The following is a 20,808-nucleotide window of genomic DNA, read 5'->3' on the forward strand; positions in this document are numbered from 1 at the left end:
CTTTCTCTCTTCTCTCTAAAACAAACTTCTTCCTTGGATTCCCCTCAAAACCTCGATCCTTTTCTCCCTCTTCTCCCTTAAACGAGCCTTCTTTCCTCTTTCTTATAGCAGTGTAGGCGGTGGAGAGACTTGCTGGAATGACGGTGGAAACGCTGTCGCAGTAACAGCCGCGTACGGATCCCTTTTCACAGCCGAGTTTAGATGCAAAACCCACACATCTTTCCTTGCTCAGATACCATATAAACATCGTCCCTTAGGACGTTTTCAAGTTGTCTACATGATGGACGGCTTGGATTGTTCATACGAACCGTAGAGGTGGGCCACAACTGCTGTAAAAGTCAGACAGCGTCCGGCGTGTGTAAACAGAGTAGCGGATCCGGTCTGCTGTGATGCTGGTGGGACCCATTCTCCCGTTATTTTGGTAAATCCAATCCGTCCATTGGATGCAGGATGGAATTTCGATCGAGAATGAACTGTTTTCACTATCTGCTGATGCGGCCCACGTGATTTTGCTTCTTGCCATCCATTCTGTTCTTAAACGGTTAAAAACTGATCTCTACTGCCATCTGAAATAACGCCTCCTAGGCGATGGTAATATGGGCCTTCATGATCTAATAGACGGTCCAGATTGGACCTACGAGCCGTGATGGTGGCCCACAACAGGGGACCGCAAGTCCTTGTTTCCGTTTCTGCGAAGCCGGGAATGGCAGTTTCCTTTTTTTTTTTTAATTTCGTCGGTCAGCGCCTGCTGACCGACCTTATGTGTATGGATGCACTGCCGGTGTGCGTCTGCACTGTGTGCATGCAGTGCACATGTGAGGTCCATCATGATGTATGCACCAAATCTCCTCCATCCATATGATTCTCCATATAATTTAAAGCATTGATACCAAAGATGAGCCATATCCAGGGACCAGGTGGGCCCCACTTAAGGAATTAAAGGGCTGATCTGGCCGTTGGGCCACTTCTCGAGATATTCAATGGTTGAAATTTAATATGTGCGGTTTATTTATGGCCCTCATCCCATGTATGAAGTTTCGAGTCAATCGGATGGCAGAAACCATGTGATCTTGCATTCTGGACCATTTTCGGGCCTTTTTAATGTGAACGGCTTGATTTCCTCAGGTCCCTGGCATGTGAATTCTTCAGTCTTAGTTCTCTGGAGTGCGTCCTTTGCTCTGGTGACTTCAGAGTGTCAAATCCATGCGTGCAGTACTCTTTTTCCATCAACACTCCTGATTTCATCCTGTAACAAAAATATAATTAAAATACTCCGTTAAACATTATCATATCCGTAAAATCAGGTAATAATTGGGGTCTGATATGTAATATTCGACCCTCATCAGTCCTCGAGGGTAAACGTTGCAGCATAATATTCCATGCAGTACTTGGTACTTAAGGTGCATATATTTTGACTTTCAGTGCATTCCCTTGGTACCATGGAATATCTCTATCTTAACACAGGAATTTGGTAATTGTGGAGCGAGTGATAGGGTTCTCAAGGTCAAGATCATACAACCCGACTGGAGACATGGTAAGACCGAACATACTGGCAATGGATTCCGTATTGATTTCAATACTGTCATTCCCGACAGTCACTGTAATGGACGGTGGATCTAAGACTGGAGAATGACAATATGCAAGAAAATGGTAGGTTCGGTCATCATGACTTGGACCACCGAAATCAAGAAGGGGCAGTCAATCGATTGCATCCAACAGAGGTTCCACATTATAGGGTTTGATGCATTCCCTGTTAACTTTACGTTCATACACCAAGTGCCTCCCTGTGTATTTTTCAAGAATATGTGGAGGAGGACCCACAACATTATGTGGGGGTCCAGGTGCTGCAGCCGAAACTTTCCTACGAGACGAATGCTGAGTAGAGGAGGGCGTGCAGGGGATCGTTGAGATAAAGCCCTTCCTCTTTCTCTTAAGGCTATGGATTTCTTTCTAGTAGGCCTGGATGACTCACCGATGTCAGGAGACTTTCCTTTCTCCCTACTCATTTGAATAACTCGGAAGGAAATGTCAAAGAAAAGGAATCTGACAAGACTGAGGATTATGAGGACCAACCCAAAATTTTCAAATGAAGATTGTCAATCAATCTAGAAAGGCCATAACACAATGAAGTATTTGTTGAGGATTCAAGAGTATGTGTAAGAGATTACCTGATTCAAGTCACCCTAAATGGTAGACGGATGACAAAAGATGAGAAACATGGGAGAAATTTCCAGAGAAATCGATTAGGGAAGCAAAAATGAATTTTTCCCACTCGCCCACTATTTCTCAGGTGGTGACTTCGATATCATCGAAGTTTTATTCGATGAGATCGATATACCCCATTGGATGTTATCAAGAGGTCCTCGATAACATTCTAGAACATGTGATGCTTCTGATTCCAAAGGGGCATCGATGATATCGATATTTGTTTGATCTAATCGAGGATTCATACGATTTATTGACAGACTTATCGAAGGAAAGGTGTATAAGATTCATTTTAGTATTTTGATGTTCTTTCATATATGTATAACTTAGAATATTTTCATATCAGTCTGTATACGCATTAAAATTTGTACAAATGTTGTACCATCCAAAATTATAAACATCAGTAATGTTTATGCACAAAAGAAGTTCTTGAGGTATAAAAACCTCTGATATATCATGATAATCATCAAAAATGCATCATTATCATGTATTCATTCAGAGTTAAATGCGATAGCCTGGACATGTTTTGCATGTTCAATTATTACAAAGCATATGGATCAAACTTTCCATTTCCTTTAATAACATAATAGTGGTCATTGTTGCGAAGACCCTCCATAACAGATTTTCCTAATACGTCTAGGATCTTGCACTTTAGTTTGTCAAAGGTAAACACATGTTTGTTGTCACATATTTAAGAGATGCTTAAAATGTTATGAGTCAATCCTTTTATGCAGAAAGCATTCTCCTTTTTGAGCATTTCCATTCCTTCTATGGTTCCACACCCTACTACCTTAGCGGTGCTTCCATCACCGTAAGTGACTATCTCATCATCAAGATCTAAATATATTTGAGAGAAGGGATTTGTCACCTATGACGTGCCTTGTGCACCCACTGTCTAGATACCATTTAGTACTATTGCTTGTTAAATGATTTGAGTGAATAACAAGACAAATTTTCGTTTCTTTCACTACCCATTTTGTGACTGGATTTCTGATTACGATAGTTTTTGCTTCATAAAGGATTTTGGTAGGCATGTTGGGTAATTGAACCACGTTTCGCTGTTTCATAAATTCATTTGTTTTCTGATTTAGTTCAACCACTTGATACAATAGCTCCTTCATTCTCTTGGTCATTTTGGGTGGAGATGGATGGGTTTATTTTGCCATATTGTTTAGTGGACTTTTGGTATTCTGTATTGATTTTCCGGTTTGTCTATATTTACTAGTATGATTCAGACCGGAATTGGATTGAGTCCACCTAGGAGCAATACGTTTAAATTTGAAATGGCTGGAGTCTCCACATGAATGACAGATAGAAGTAGCTTTTGTGTTACTTCTTGATGTAGCTGATTTCTTAAACATTGGTGCTGCATTTTTAGATTTTGATTTGAATTTGTCATATCCTAGTCCACTCTTGTCTTTCCCAGGTCTTCCCATCCCTAAGTGTTTTTCTAATTTTTCACTACTCTGGGAAAATTTATAATTCAGTTCAACAGATTTTTGGCATTTCTCTACATCAAACATGAGTGTGTGATTCTCATTATTTAGATGCACATTTTCTTCTTTCAATAGATCAATCTGTTTTGTCAGTTTTGATGATTTAGATTTAAGGGACAGATTGATTCTTTCTAGCTTATCATTTTCAGAGTGATATTGTTGTAGATCATTGATTAGGTGTGTATTGGCTTCTGAAATTTTATCTAGATCCATTTGTAGGAATTTATTTTTATTTTCACTAATCCTAAGTCTTTAAGAATATTGATGTTATGGATATAAAGTTGATTATAGGCATCTTACAGTTTATCCTTCTCTTCATCTTCTTCTTCTTTCTCTATCTCCTCATCATCAGCTGGGAATGATTTAGTGGCTTAAGGGTCTTTAATTTTCTCTGTTTCTATAGGAGTGCTCGAGGCTATAGAGACCATAAGAATTTTCAGGGATTTTTAGTCTCCATCACTCTCTGAGTCAGTACATTCTGAATTTGACTCTTCAGTATCATCCCATATGGTTGTCATTGCCTTTCCTTTAGTTTTCCTATTTGGGCATTCAGTGGACAGGTGTCCAAACTTTCGGCAAGTGTAGCACTATGGCTCTTTGGAATTTTTACCAGATTTACCTATAAAATGTTTGTTGTCCAACTGTCTTCCTTTAAATGGTCGGCCACGGTTTCTATGGAAGAATTTTCTGAACTGTTGAGCCAATAGAGCCACTTCCTCATCTTCATTCTCCCTTTCACTTTCATCTTCCTCATTTGTATTGTTCTTTGAAGTTTTGAGAACTATATTTTTGGGTTTAGGAGTTTGCTTGAAGTATAGTTCAAATGTTTGTAGGGAACCTACGAGTTCTTCTACTTTCATTTCATCCACGTTTCTACATTCTTCAATAGTTGTAACTTTCGAGTTCAAGCGTTCTGGTAAGGATCTCAGAATTTTTCTATAGATTTTTGGAACTAGAACTTTTTCTCTTAATCCCCCCATGGAGTTGCAAATGATGTTCAGTTTTGTGAAAAACTCCATGAAGGTCTCATGTTCTTTGATTCTGAGACTTTCAAATTGTGATGTTAAGAGTTGCAGCTTGGATCTTTTTATTGTGTTGGTTCCTTCATGAGTGTTTCCAACAAGTCCCATGCTTCTTTAGTTATACCACACATACTGATTTGATTAAAGACTTCTTGAGACACAACACAGTAGATAACATTCATTGTTTTAGCTTCAGACATTTGTTTTTCTTTATCGCATGACATCCACATTTCTTTAGATTTGGGTTTGGTGATAGTTGTGCCATTTTCAAGTACTATTTGTTCAGTTGGTGACACATATCCTTTTTCAACAATGTCCTCAACATCATGATCCAAAGATCTCAGAAAGTAGTGCATCCTAGCCTTCCAGTACAAATACTTTGATCCATCAAATACCGAAGGTCTAGCTACAGATGAGCCCTCTCCTTTGGCCATGTTACCAACTTCAGTCAAGATCACTCTCTAGGCAGTGAAGCCCTTAAGAGAGACCCTCTTTGATACCAATTGAAATTGCGGTAATGACCACTTCAGTCGAAGTGGAAATATACCAAGATGTCCTAGAAGGAGGTGAATAGGGCTTTTTAAAATTTTATGATGATTTAGAACCTATCAAACCTATCTTGTAGTAATATGCAAATAACAAGATTTCTTTAATGTAACTCTATTGGCTTCCAAGCTAAATAGAGGATCCAATCATAAGACTATTCAAAACATAAATAAGCTATAAAACATAGTTCATGATGGATGTGACCGTGTGTGAGATGTGATTCAGGTAATCATGTAAACATGCATTATGAGAATATTCAGAGATATCACATAAGCAGTAAGAGTAAATAACAATTCCAAACACAGTCATTTTTATAGTGGTTTGACTACGTGTCTACTCCACTTCCGGCAGACACACTCAACCCTTTAGTGTACCAGATCTCACTAATGGAGGTTTCAAATCAGGTTCACTTCAAACCAGTACAACCTACATAAGGCTGACTCTAGGACCTAGATAAGGTACCTAACATGTCTCCACGAGACATAAGTTTATGCCCCACACAAGAGCAAGGGTCAACACACAACACCCAGATTTTAGGCCACACAGGCCAAGGATCCACACAAGGAACCTAACAGTTTAAGCCCTAGACAAGAGCAAAGGTCAACACACAGCACTTAGGTTTTAGACCACATAGGTCAAGGACCTATAGAAGGACATAAATTTATGCTCTGCCCAGAGCAAGGGTCAACACACAACACCCCCCTGTACTCTCCCATCGGAAGCCTCCTACAAGGACTTGAAAGGGGTGAGAAGCACCTTTGACCCAATCCCACAAAAGGAATGATCTAAAGGATCTCTGGACTCTAATGACTTATAGATAAGTAGATGAGCCCCATTAAGCACGTTGATGAAGATCTCCTCCTTTGATGATGAAGAATCTTCACCTCCCTTGAACTGCAACTCAGATGATGCTCCAATGTGAGGCATTGGGTTGGGTTAATGTTATGTTGGAATCCTACTCTATTAAAACTTTTCCTATATTAGAAACAGAGTGATTCCCATCATCTATGCATTCAAGATATCCCAGCTCAATGATTTACCATTAAGGTGGTAGCTATAAGATCCTTGAATGTAAAAGTTCATTCCCCAATCCACTTTATTGAATATCAATGATGAGGGTGGATTGGAGGATGAACTACCATGAGAGAAAAAGGCTTAGGGTATATGATTTGAATTCAACACTTAAAAGCTCTATCTATTTTCTCTTCTCATAACTAAAGGCAAGCTCTCTTTAAATTAATAAAAAGTTTCAATGGAAATAAAACAGTCATATTTTTAACAGAGTTCGGTATCATCAAGCATATACTCTCAATACCATCGAATGGCCGCTCGATGACATGAACTCAATCTGTCAAACACTTTTGAACCTTTTTGCCAATAGTTCGAGTATATTGAACAATCTTCGATGTCATCGAATTTCGAACTCCGATTGCATCATTTTAAGGTTTGATTCCTTGACATTTGAAAACATGAGAGCAAACTTGCCTTTGAATGTTAAGAGGTATTAATATGATCAAGCATCCCTTGATATCATCTGATTTTGAATGTTGATGATATCGATACTAGTTTCAATTCATCAATAGTTTTAAGGAATTTTCCTATAAGCTTGCTAGACCGTTTGTGTCCTATTTCGATACAATCGACCTGGCCTCGATATGATCGATATTTGAATATTCATATCATCGTGTACTCCTCAATACTTAAATGAATTTACCTAAAGGCTTGTTGGTCAGATTTGTGTCCTAATCCGATATCATCGAAGGTCAGTCGATATCATCGAGGTTTGAATTTCGATGATATCGAGGATGTCTTCTAGATATTGAAAATCACATGATTTTCCTTAACTGCTTTCTGGGCACAATTGACCAGATGTCAATTTTATCGGGCCGTCTTGATGAACTCGAGATTCAAAAGTCGATGATATCGAGCATGCCAACGATTCATCGTTAATTCAGTCCAGGATTCATTGTGGTTGCTGGACATCTGAAGTGCTCATTTCGATAACATGGAGTGAGTTTCGAGGACATCGATAACAGAGTTCGATTTCATCGACCCACTTATCGATAAATTAACAAAGGCAGAAAACTTAGTGATGTTCCTGATTTTGCAAAATAGTTTTCTCACCTTAAACCCTAAGTTGTTCTATGCATTTTTAAATCCATTTTTTAAGGGTTTTATATACCTGGTGTTTTGGGACAGAGGATGTGAGGCTAAGTTTACCTTTAATGAGTTCGAGCACACATCCTGTTGAGGTAGACACTTGAATGATCTTCCTATGGGGCTTACTTGTCTGGCTGACTCAACACTCATGTTAATTGACAAACTAGGGCACTTTCAATGCTAACCTGTCTTCACATTGAGAACTTTAAAAGAGTTGTAATTCATCTTCTTCAGGTACTACCTTTCCATCACTTAGCCCTTATTTCGCTATTTCACATGTATTGCATGTTTATAATTTTTTACATTGAGGACAATGTAGATTTTAGGTTGGGGGTGTGGATTAGGTAAACTAATCAGTGTGTTCTTATTTTGTTAGTTCTAAGAATTTTTTTTTAAATTTTCAATGTTTTAAGTAGAAATCTGTTTAGAAAACAATAATTTATGCATGTAAAGAATGTTTTAAGTATAATGATAAGATAACAATTGAATTTTGAATTATAGGAGTTTGATCAACTAATTCGCTTGTCACTTACAGTTCTTACACTCAATTGATTAAGAGGAAGTTTGAATGTCATGTTAATCTAAGTCACAATACACGTTCAAGTTGCTTTCTATGAGTTATTCTAGAATTTCTGATTGTTGTCAAGTGAATCATTAATAGATGTTGAGAATTGAGTTTGGAGAATTTTATCCACCTTAAAAGATGAAAAGAACCAGTTAAAAAATAGTGAGATCGACAAAAAGGTCATGAAAAGGCAGAAAAAGAATGAAAAATCTTAAAAGAATAAAGATGAGAAGACTAAATGAATAAAAAGAGACCGTCAATATAAAATAAAAAAACTAGAAAAAGAAGAAGAAGGGGATAAGTTTGGAATCAACACTTAGTTATTCAATTAATCTGAGGTGATGAGAATGGTTAATGAAATAATAGTACTTTTATAAAATGTAAGTTGACTTTCACTGAGCACATTGAAAAACTTGATATATGAACTTATGCTCTGATTTAATCCATAAAAAACCTATTTGATGGATTGCTTATATGATTCGGCTCTAGGTTTTCAAAATCCCATTTTCTCATCTTAATTCTACTCATCTATACTCATTACACAAAGGATTAATTTCTAAAAAAGGGTTTGAACATGGACAAATGAGAATTGCTTCACGCATGTTTTTTGCTCGGGACTAGTAAAATGTTGATTGGGGAGTGTGTTGAGTGTCAAATATTTGATATTTTTCCCTATTTATATCTTGGTTTTATGAATATGATAGGGCTTAATGGTATATTTATACATGTTTGTGTTTCAAGGTGAATCTAAGAGCTTGGATTGAAAAGAATTCTAAAAGCCTGGATTTAATGCTCAAGAATTACCAAGGTAAAAGACAGATCTTAGGAGCCAAGAATGCAGAATTCACATGCCAAAGATCCAAGGAAACCAAGTATAAAGAATAAAGAAAGGACTTGAAAGAATGCAGAATCAACAACAGAAAATAGGACAATTCGATCCGATTGACCCAACTTCAATTTGACCGAAATTTGATCCGAGTCGGTCAGACCTAAATTTGATAGATTTTCTGCACAAGAATTTTCAACATCAACTTTGATCTAACCAAAGCCAACTTCGGTCTGACCGAAATCGTGTAGAATTGTCCAGCGAGAAAGTGTGATTTTCAACCTTAATTTGGTGCAACTGAACACAACTTCAGTTCGACCGAGCCCAACTTTGGTCCGACGAAAGTGTAACACGGGACTTATGCGGAGTGCGTAAATTCAAGACGGTTTTTGAAAATTTTAAGGAGTTACATAAGATGGGGCTTCACAGCTATAAATAGGAGTCCCTAGGACATTCCTAGGTATCTTCTAGGGTTAAGAAGTAGAGAAAAAGGGTGGATGTTGAGTGTCAAATATTGCATATTCTCCCCTATTTATATCTTGATTTTATGAACATGATAATTCTTAATGGTATATTTTATACATGTTTGTGTTGGAAGTTGAATATGAGAGCTTGGATTGAAAAGAATGCTAAAAGTATGGATTTAATACTCAAGAGTCACCAAGGCAAAGAAGGGATCTTAGGAGACCAAGAATGAAGAGTTCACGTACTAAAGATACAAGGAAACCAAGTACAAAACCTAAAGAAAGGACTCAAAAGACCACAGAATCTATAGCACAAAACAGACAGATTTAGTCCGACCGAACCCATGTTCGGTCAGACCGAACTTGCACAAAATAGTCCAGCAATAAACGATAGTATTCAGAAGGTAATTCAGATCGGCCGACAAATAATTCAGTCTAGCAATAAACTATGGAATTCAAAAGCTAATTCAGTTCTGCTGACAAATAATTCAGTCCAATTGAAACCTAGTCAAGGGAGGATTTTGTGCTACCAAAAGTGCACAAAAAGCTCCAGCGTTGAGAGGAGGTAATTCAATTTGACAGAAGATTAATTTGGTCTGACTGATGACTTAAGTTCTGTCCGACCAAACCTAGCTCGGACTGACCGAAATCGAGCAACAGAAGAAATAGAATCCTTTTCAAATTCAGACTCAACTTCAGATTCGACTTCAGTTCGACCGAAGCATAACGCAAAAAGCTAGGGACTGCATAAATTGAGGCGATTTCGTGAATGGATTGAGAAAATTCCAAGTCGGTGCATAAGGCGAAGCCCCATAAGTATAAATAGGCCTAGGATCATATAAGGTTTGAGGAGTGGAGCCAAAGGGTGGAGAACCACTGCGAAGAGTCTTTCTTCTTCTTCCTTAATTTGTTTTTATGTTTTCTTATGACTTCTTAGTTCAATCATGTTTATGGTTGGATAAATCTCTTAGCTAGGGCTAAGAGGTGAAGCTTGTAGAATGATTGGGATATTTATCTTGCTTTTATTCATGTTTATGTTAAACTTCATTGAGTAGATTTTGAGGAATATTTTTAGTTTTCAATGGTTTATTGTGACTCAAATTACAATAGGCGTTGCGATATCTTTGAATATCTTCTTATTTATTTGAGATTATCGGATTGGTAAATCCTATTGTTTACTAGTCTCCTAAGCATGGTTGGGTGATGGAATCTCTTCCAAATCTCTACAATTCTCCTTCCTTGAGACTGGATCAATGAGAAGTTCAAAGACTTAACCATCTTTTTCTCTAACTGGATAAGATAGGACTCTGATTCCAGTTGGATCTCTTGAATCAAGTAAGGTAGCATCCCAATAGCTACAAGTGGATCCTTGACACCCTAGTTCCCACCTTTAAATTCACAAGTTTCAATTTACAACATAATAATTATTCTAATTATTCCAAAATTTAGATTTACATCTTTTTCTTCTTCTAGTTCTAATTACTTTTAGAATACACATGAGTTTAGTCCCTGTGGATTCGACCTCGATCTTACTGAGATTATTATTACATCGCGACCCTACACTTAGGGTTGTGAACAAGTTTTTGGCACCGTTGCTAGGGACTACGGTTGCATTTTTTTTAATCTAATTAGTTTTAGAATTAAGATAAGATTAGGTTAACTTTCTATTTTATTCTTAGGTTAGGAATTTTTCTGCTTTGTTTTTAAAAACTACTTTGTTCTCTATTTTGTAGGATCCTAACCTAGCATCTCATATCTAGTAACCTCATTGTAACTCTCTCTCTTACTTCTTATTTGTTGTAGTTTTCAATTCTTAGATTTTAGGTTAGATTTTGAACTTGAGGGCTTCAAGTGTTTCATGCCCAAGTAGGTTCGGGACAACACTCGACTTCTCTTAAGTAAAGGAGGATTGGTCGAAGGGTTGCCTATCCATCATAGGATTAGACATCACCAGAGATCCTCTAAATTGATAGAAGTAATGGCTGCTAATTAACCTGCAAATCAACCTCAACTTCCAATTAAGGAAGCCTAGGATGAGAATGAGGTGCATCATGCACCCCCACCTTGTATACTATGAGAATATTTACAACCGACAGGGGTGAGCACACCTTCCTGTATGATTTTTATAGAAAATACAGGAAATATGGATATCAAGCTAGGGGTGATCCAACTCCTTCTGAAGTTCCATGGACTTGAATCTAAAAGTCCATATCTACACATGAAAGAGTTTGATGAGATAATACCCACTTTATACTTTCTTAATATGTCTGAGGACATGATCGGGCTGAAACTCTTTCCCTTCTCCTTAAAAGAAAAAGCTAAAACATGGTTGCACTCACTACGTCCACGATCTATTGGCAGATGAAATGACATGACGAGAGAGTTCATAAAGAAATTCTTCCCATATCATAAGATGAACACAATTAGAAAGTCGATCATGAACTTCACCCAGAAGGAAGACGAAACATTCTTCCAATGTTAGGAGCAGTTCAAGGATCTTGTCAGTTCATGCCCACTACATGGTTTTGAAACGTGACGTATAACAAGTTTCTTCCATGAAGGACTGACATCTTCTATGTGCCAATTCATCGAGACGATGTGCAAAGGGGAATTCATGAACAAAGATGTTGACGATGTGTGGGAATACTTTGACAAACTCGCTAAAACCGCACAATCATGGGACATCTTTCCAAGACCGAACACCACTTCTAAGCCTACTTAATCAAAGGAGAAGGGCGGATTATACTTGTTGAAAGAGGAAGATGATATAAATGTTAAAGTAACCAGCCTCAGAAGGAAACTCGAGCCCATGAAACTTAAGAAGGATAAGGCTAAGGAAGTTGTTTAGAGTATTTGTACTTAAAATATTCATACAACTGAAAATTGGCTAGTAATACCTGTTTTTCAAGAAATATTGAATGAGCAATCAAATGTCGTGAACAACTACCAATGGCCTTTCAAAGGAATCACTTTAAACACATACAATTTAAGTTGGAGAAATCATCCAAACTTCAGTTGGAGGAATGGACAAACTGCTACTCCTCAAGGAATCCCTAACCAATTCTTGAATCAAGGGAAACCTCAAGAGGAATTGGTTTAAAACCCCACACAAACTCAAGAGCTTATCTAGCAAAGTACTCTCTAAGCCTTACAAGAACTTACTAAGGCTATCCAAAAGGCAGACTCACGCGTTATGATTATTGAGAAAGGGATCCTTCCAGCTCAACCTATCCCCAATCCTAAACCGCAATACGGAGTTAGTGGACCAAGCTTTTTAAATCCGATCGAGCAAGCTAAGTCTATCACCACTCTTAGGAATGGAAAAACAATTGACAAATATATTCCGGTAAGTACTAAAATGTCTAAGGACTTGGAAGAAGACACAAATGATAGACCTAGCACTACTCTACATGGATTAGAACTGGAAACTCTAAGCAAGCCAATTGCTCCATTCCCCCAGCGGTTGATTACACCAAAACCTCTAGCCAACTCATAGGACATTTTAGAGGTGTTGAAACAAGTGAAAGTTAATATCCTTCTGCTCGATGCTGTGAAATAAATTCCTTCATATGCCAAATTTCTGAAAGACCTATGCACCACCAAAAGGCAATAGAGTATTAAAAAAATTCTGATGGAAAAAGTGAGTGTCATCCTCAAGCAAGATGTGTCACAAAAATATAAAGACCTTGGTAGTCCAATTATCACTTGTATAATTGGGAATCACCAGATTGAGATTGCACTTCTTGACTTGGGAGCGAGCGAAAATCTGATCCCCTACTCGGTCTACGAATAACTGGGTCTATGTGAATTAAAACCCAACTGGACCACATTACAACTTGATGATCACTCAGTTCGTATACCAACAGGAATGATCGAGGATGTGTTGGTCCAGGTTGACAAATTCTACTATGCAGTAGATTTTATCATCTACAAATCCCTGTCATACTTGGCTGCCCCATTCCTTGCTACATCCACTGCTACCATCAATTTTTAAAATGGGGTCATGAACTTATCTTTTGTAAATAAGATATTGGAGCTCAATATCTTTTTCAACATGAGTAGATAGGTTGAGGATGATGACGAGGCCCACGACATTAATATGATAGGCGCTTTCATGGAAGACAGAGCCCCAATGACCTTATCCTCTGACCCTTTAGAGATGTGCTTGGCACACTCCCCCAATTTGGATGGTGACACGATTAGGGAGATGGATGTCATGCTTGATATTGCGCTGATACTTGAAGTTACTTGATGGAGGCCACAATTTGAGAAATTACCCTAAAATGATGTTGTGCCTCTACCGTCTAGCTTCAAAGCATTGAAGCTTGACCTAAAACTTTTGCCTTTTGATATCAAATGTCTATTTAGGTTAAGATGAAACATACCCAGTAGTGATTTCTTCCCATCTTGAGCAAGAATAAGAAAGTAAGCTTATCTCTACTCTCATTATGCAGAAAGAAGCCTATGGATGGTCAAGTGCAGACCTTAAGGGAATTGACCCTTTGATTTGTACTCACTGCACTCATCTTGAGGATTATGTGAAAACCTCCCAGCAACCACAATGTAGATTAAATTCAAACATGAAGGAAGTAGTTAAGGATGAGGTACTTAAGTTATTGGATGTGGGTATTATATACCCCATATCCACTAGCCAATGGGTGAGTCTAACTCAGGTGGTTCCTAAGAAGTCTGGAATCACCATCGTAGCCAATGGCGATAATGAACTCGTGACAACTAGATTCACTACTGGTTGAAGAATGTGCATTGACTACAGGAAGTTGAATACCGCCACACGGAAGGACCACTTCCATTTTCCCTTTATCAATCAAATATGGAAAAGGCTAGCTTGTCATTCTTACTACTGCTTCCTTGACAGGTATACGAGCTGTAATCAGATAGAGATAGCCATTGAATATCAGGAAAAGCTGATGTCACATGTCCTTAGGATGTCCTTGGGTGAAAGTCTCAGAACTTTTTGATACTAGGAGATGCTCCAACATCTAGACTAAGTGGATACATGAGTGCTTGAGTGCCGAATACCAATAGGTCGCATCTCCCACTATGTCATTGTCGGTTGTGAAGGGGGTGTGGCCTTATTCACCCGAATGAGGGGTTGTAAGCTAGGTTGAGTATGACCAGCTCATAAATAGGTCCGTATTGATAACCCAGGTAGGTATTGATAGACTACTGGGTAGGCAGATAGTGAGGTCTTTTTCACTTACTGGTTGTGCATCTAGGGAGGCGATAACCATTGTGGAGTGTACTAGACCCTGGTGATGTTCCAAAGATGAATTGTATTGACATGTGGACTTGATGAGGATTGGCATGATTGCGTTGCATCTTGAATATTGCATTTACCTACGTAGGCCTTGCATCACATAGCCTTGGTATGACTAATAACATTCATGAACTTACCAATATTTCCACTTATTCTGATATCGCATGCTTGGTACATGCATTGCGCACACACGTGCACACCCTCTAAGCTTCGTTGTGAGATTATGCACAACCATTGCGTGCAGGTGACGTTAGGTCACAATAGTGTTAAGGCAAGAGTTTGCAGCAGATCATTTTGGAGATTTTGTTATTTATGTATTTCCCTTTCCACATTATACTCAAATGGTTTAGTATAGTGGATATGTGGTGATGTTGTTTTATGACTTCGTTATGCTTGTGGTTATGCTCCTTTACAAAAAAATCATATTAAAAATCCTCCTTGTAGGATCTCAGGATCAGAATCTGGCATATGGGTGCCGGGAGCTGAGAATGGGATGCTCGGAGGCTGTCGGTGCCGGATTCGACGATCGAAAATTTTGTGAGCCTGGTTTTCAAGTTTGGGGCATGACAGAAGTTGGTATCAGAGTATAACTTAGGAATACCTGAGGATAACATCATATATCTGCTATGAACTTAGAACGATTAGGTCCCCGAATTCGAATAACTTGTCAATTCTGTGCATTCGAGAGCACTCAAGGCTAATAAGTCCCTTGTTCCTTTCTTTAGGACATGACACCTAAGAGAGCGACCAGAGGGGCTCCCACGTCTGAGATGAGTGCGGCCCCGACTGTATCTATGAGCGCAAATTAGCTTCAACAGATGCTGCAGGCGATGATTGCTATTCTTCAGAGGTAGGAAAGATGACCCACTGCTACACCAGCCTAGACTAAGCAGGAGCATGCAAGCTTCCCTCTACGTGACTTTACGCGGCTCGATCCCCCTCATTTCTAGGGAAAGCCTGACCCAAAAACTACAAAGAGATGGAGATTGAGGTCGAAAAGATCTTTGATACTATGAGGTGCATAACCCAGCAGCGGGTTCCGTTGGCAATGTTTCTTCTTCAGGGTGTGGCCGAACACTGGTGGACATCGGTCTCCCGAGTGGCAGGGATCGAGTTCGAGTGGACTTAGGAGGATTTTGTTGACCGGTTTGACTAGAAGTTCTTCCCTGACCACGTCTATCAGCAGCGCGCTCTTAAGTTCGATACTCTTGTGCAAGGGGACATGTCGGTGTCCCAGTATGAGGCCCATTTCATCTTTCTGTCAAGATTCGTGACTTACCATGTTGATGACGAGGGGTGGAAGGCCCGCTGTCATGCCCTAAACTCGGAAACCGAGCTCACAGAATTCCTAATCGCCGAATCCGGTGCCGACAGCCTCCGTAGTACCCCGTTCCTGGCTCCCAGCACCCATATGCCATATTCCGATCCTGGGATCCTACAAGGAGGATTTTTCAATATACATTTATCTCGTAAGAAGCATAACCACAAGTTTACCCAAATCACAAAGGCAACATCATCATCACATATCCACTACTATAAACAGTTGAATACATTATTGAAAGGAAATACACGAATATAATAAAATCTCCACAAAGCTCGGCCTCCATGCTCCTGCCTTAATGTTACTGCAACCTAATGACACCTGCACGCAACGGTCATGCATAAGCTTACAAAAAGCTTAGAGGGTGGTGTATGTGTGTGCAATACATGTGCCAAGCATATAAATATCAGAGTAAGCGAAAATACTGGCAAGTCCATAAATACCATCAACCTCATACAGGTTATGTGATGTGAAGACATAATAAGGAAATGTCATATACTAAGAAAGCAATGTAAATCGACCACGCAATGCAGAGATATAATAAGCCAAATGTCATATCTAGGCCATATAGTTCGGAATCATAGTAAACCCAATGTCATAAGCTAAGGGTGCCATACAATATGAAAATGGATAAGAAATGGTAAAGCTGAAGTGTGTAATCAGGATGATAACACGTGGTATCGCAAGCTGTGGGGTTCATCACAAAGGACTTCTATCCAAACTAGTCTCATACCTAAATTTGGATAGTTAGACGCAACGTAGTAAACTCATGATCTCATGTTGGTTGCGTACCCAACCGAAATCATGGCCATTACGAAGGTACACATAATGTTCCAGGTACGCACCATTAGCCCGAGTGGATAGTGAATGAATGAATGAATGAGTCAAATGGTGATTATGTAATATCATACTCAGTACGTTCACATGTCAATATGGCTCATCTCTGGGATATCACTGGGGTCTAGTACACTCCACAATGGCTGCCACCTCCCTAACCTCATAACCAGTTAGTGGGAAAGACCTCACTATCTGCCTAGCCAGTAGTCTGCTAATACGTACCCGGATCATCGATAGCGGACCCATTTATGAGTTGGTCAAACTCAGCCTAGCTTACAGCCTCCTCACTCGGGAGGATAAGGCCACACTCCCTTCCAACCGAACATGACACAGTGGAAGACGCCACCTACTGGTATTTGGCACCCAAGCGCTCTCATGTCTCCACTCGATCTAGACGTTAGATTCTCTTTCAATACTAGAGGATTCTGGGACTCTCACCTAAGGACATCCTATGTGCCCACAGTGCTAGAACCAATTATTTTTTATATCCGATCTGGCCATCCATGATGAACCTGCAGACACCACAACCCTAATATCGCTAGGGCGCCAAGAGATCATGTCACACAAATGTGAGATGCATGAGTCATACCATCTAGTCATGTATTAAACTTGCGCATACCGTGCGATCATGTGGGGTAACTCCATCTTTTAAAGAGTCCCCTAAATAATTTAGCCCAATGGCAAGGCTATGATCAACCCTTCCTCACAATAGGCATACAAATGATGCGTATGGACATGTATCATGATGTAATACTAAGCATGATCTCAATGTGTCCTACTAGGCTAAGTATAATAGTATGATTATCAAATATAATAGGCGATGACCGGTCTTAATCAGTATGTCACTTATGAGAGTAGGGGCTGAACGATACTTCATACTAGACATGTAGAAGTCTATATGGGATGGTCCATGATAAACTATCCTAACCTATTTAAGGTACTAACATATCATATAAACTAAGGCAGGGTCCACAGAGGGACGGTGGATCAAACACACACATCGAGATAAGCTCTACATAGTGGATATTCTAAATCTGGTCCTGCATATTGTTCCATCTATAGCAAGGGAGGTGATGATGATGTAATAATGTTAAAGATAGGCCTCAAACTCGTCCTAAGAAGATAAATGGACAGTGGGGATGATACATACATAACACGAGGTCCCAACAATTAATTATAAGGTAGGATACATCTCACGGGGTGACTTAAGCGGGTATACAACAAGTGGGCTTCCTTGCTCCCTTTATCATGAACAATTGGGCTTTCCAATGAGGGCCTGATACAAATATAAGGTGGGCCATGGTAGGATCCACACATCCAGGACTATGTAACCTTACAAACAGTCCTGCTCATCATCTAAGTGGGGCCTCAGGTTTGGGTTACTAAGCTAGGATAAACGCATGCATCTAAGTGGGCCACATTCCCTATGATGGGGAGATGGGCTTCATGGTGGGCCCTAGGATGGTTCCCAACGATGGACATTAACCACCGTTCCTCCCAAGGTCTGGCCCATTTAGAAATCAGAATCGTAATAGGGCCCTCGACCCCCCAAATATCTAAGAGATGGATAGATGGCATGGGCCCATCACTCATATAAGGTGGGCCTACATAAGTCAGCGGGGTTTATGGCCTAAAATGGGTAGACGACGGTGGGTCTCATACAATCACAACGGGACTCATATAATCACAACGGGCCTTATACAATCATAATGGGCCCATACAATCTCAACGGGCCGCAGCTCATGGTCCTAATATACATCATAATGGGCCACATCACATTGGCCTGATATACATCACAATGGGCCTCACTCATGGGCCACATATACATCGCAATGGGCCGCATCTCATGAGCCTCTTACATTGCAATGGATCGTACCACATGGGCCGCACCAATGGGCCTCGTATACATCAGGTGGGCCACATCACATGGGCCGCACCAATGGGCCTCATATACATTAAGTGGGCCGTATCACATGAGCCACACTAATGGGCCTCATATACATCAAGTGGGTTGCATCAATGGGCCACACCAATGGGCCTCATACGTTCCCAAAAATGAATCATATCGAAAGATCATCTGTACAATTCTACAACTAGCAGTGGTGATAATGATTTCCATGATTAAAACTCCATAGGGCCTACCATTGCATTTATTTTCCATCCAATCTATTCATATGGTCACAAGGACTTGAATTAAGAGGGAAAACAAATATCATATTGATCCATAACTTCAGTGCTCCCAAAAGGATTTCAATGGTGGACATACAATCTCCATTGATTTTTGCGATGTGGTCCACCTGATAAATGGTTGGAATAAAGCACATACATCACATTGTGGATGCATGGTGGGGATGTGAAATAGATGAATGACATAGATAAAATATATACATCATGGCGTGGCTCCCACTGTCCAGCCATCAGGACCATGTGGATAAGACCCATACGTCACCGTGTGGCCCACGGTATTGCCGCTGCACGTACAGCAGCTATACGTCAGGGGTCCCATTGTTGAGATGGATGGTGTAAATATAACATGTACCTCATGAGTGGGGCCCACATAACTTGGGATGTCAATACATCATCTATATAGGTGGTGTATCTATACACCGGCCAATCCTCTTGGAGGTGGGTCCCATGTGAGGCCCACCATAACGTTTATCTTCCATCCCTTCTGTTGATAAGGTCACACAGACCTATATAAAGAGGAAAAACAAATTTCATCTTTATCCAAAACTTCTGGGACCCAAAGAAAAAGGTTTCAATGGTAGACGTTCAATCCCTTGTTGATTTTGATGGTGTGGGCCACCTGACTTTCGTGAACGGCTAATTTTTGGGGAATCCTAGTTCCCAAAGGGGACCCATCAAATCCATGGTGTAGATGCACAACATACATAATGGTGGGGCCTGTGGTTGGGCCGACCATCCCACCCTTCAAACAAGCAGCAAGGACGATGGCAGCAATAGCGACCCATATATATATATATTGTTTTTATGAGGTTTTTCATACATGGGGCCCACATCAGGGGATTCATGCTGACTATTGGTCTCTCCAGCTCATAACAGGTCTAACAAGTCTAATATGCAATATTTTTTTGTGTATAAAACATTGCAGTGGGCCCTAAAAGTTTATATCCCCAAAACTATTGTTTTCTTCAATGTGGCCCGCCAGAGACTCGGTTTGGCTTATTTTTTTTAGCTCAATACCTAAAATGAGCTAGGAAATAAGATAAACGGTGTGGATCAAATAGATACATTAAGGAGGGGTCCACGTGAGTGGCCCACAAGAATTTTTTTAACCAAGCTGATATTTCCATTTTTCCTTTAACGTCCAGGCTTATGGCCTCTCCGATCTGGACCGACGATGTGGATACATACATACATCCAGGTGGGGTCCATGTGAGATGTGGACAGCGTGGATACATACATCATCAAGGTGGGGTCCACGTCAGTGTGGCCCACCCTCTATAGGGGCAAGCTGATGTTTATGTTTCCTTCTCCATCAACGACTGCTGCTGGACAGTAGTTGGCCAGCTAGAGATGGCCCGCCTAGCCCATGGTCTGGGTAAGCTGATTGATGGACAATGAGGGTATGATCACATACATCAATAGAAGGTCCACCAGGGTGGGTCACATCATCAGGGAAAAATAGGAGAGAGAGAGAGAGAGAGAGAGAGAGAGAGAAAAAATGGTTGTGGGAGGGGCCCCACCTCTATGGGACCCTCATGCATTACAATACACACATACGATCAAGGTGGGCCATTGTCCACACCTAGGGATCAAGATGGGATCCTCACCATTGATTGGTGGGTCCCACTTGCCCTATTCAAGAAAATGAAAAGATCTACCTAAAGAGCACCCACTGTTGGATCTTCATGGTCCGATAAAATGCCAAACTCCTTGACTCTCACTTTGATGGAGGTTGATGAAGGTTAGAGGGTTAAGATGGGAGATGAGAGATGTAGGAAGTGGGCCACACTTAGCTCTATTGGACCTTGAAAATGCTTGGATGTTTGCTTCTCTTGCTTAGGAGAATGGGTGGAAAATGAGAGAGAGAGAGAGGTTGTAAGAGAGGTGAGGAGTGTGAGTGA

At 40.0% G+C, this 20,808-nt stretch overlaps 1 non-coding gene across 1 annotated transcript; it reads right to left on the reverse strand.

Moving 5' to 3' along the window:
* Positions 1–11,703: 11,703 nt before the first annotated feature.
* LOC131244920 (small nucleolar RNA R71) lies at positions 11,704–11,810 on the reverse strand. The gene has a single exon (XR_009170688.1). It is a non-coding gene; the product is annotated as a small nucleolar RNA R71 (small nucleolar RNA).
* Between the last annotated feature and the right edge of the window lie 8,998 nt (positions 11,811–20,808).

Source organism: Magnolia sinica, chromosome 4 (genome assembly GCF_029962835.1).
Source record: "Magnolia sinica isolate HGM2019 chromosome 4, MsV1, whole genome shotgun sequence".
Lineage (NCBI taxonomy): Eukaryota > Viridiplantae > Streptophyta > Magnoliopsida > Magnoliales > Magnoliaceae > Magnolia > Magnolia sinica.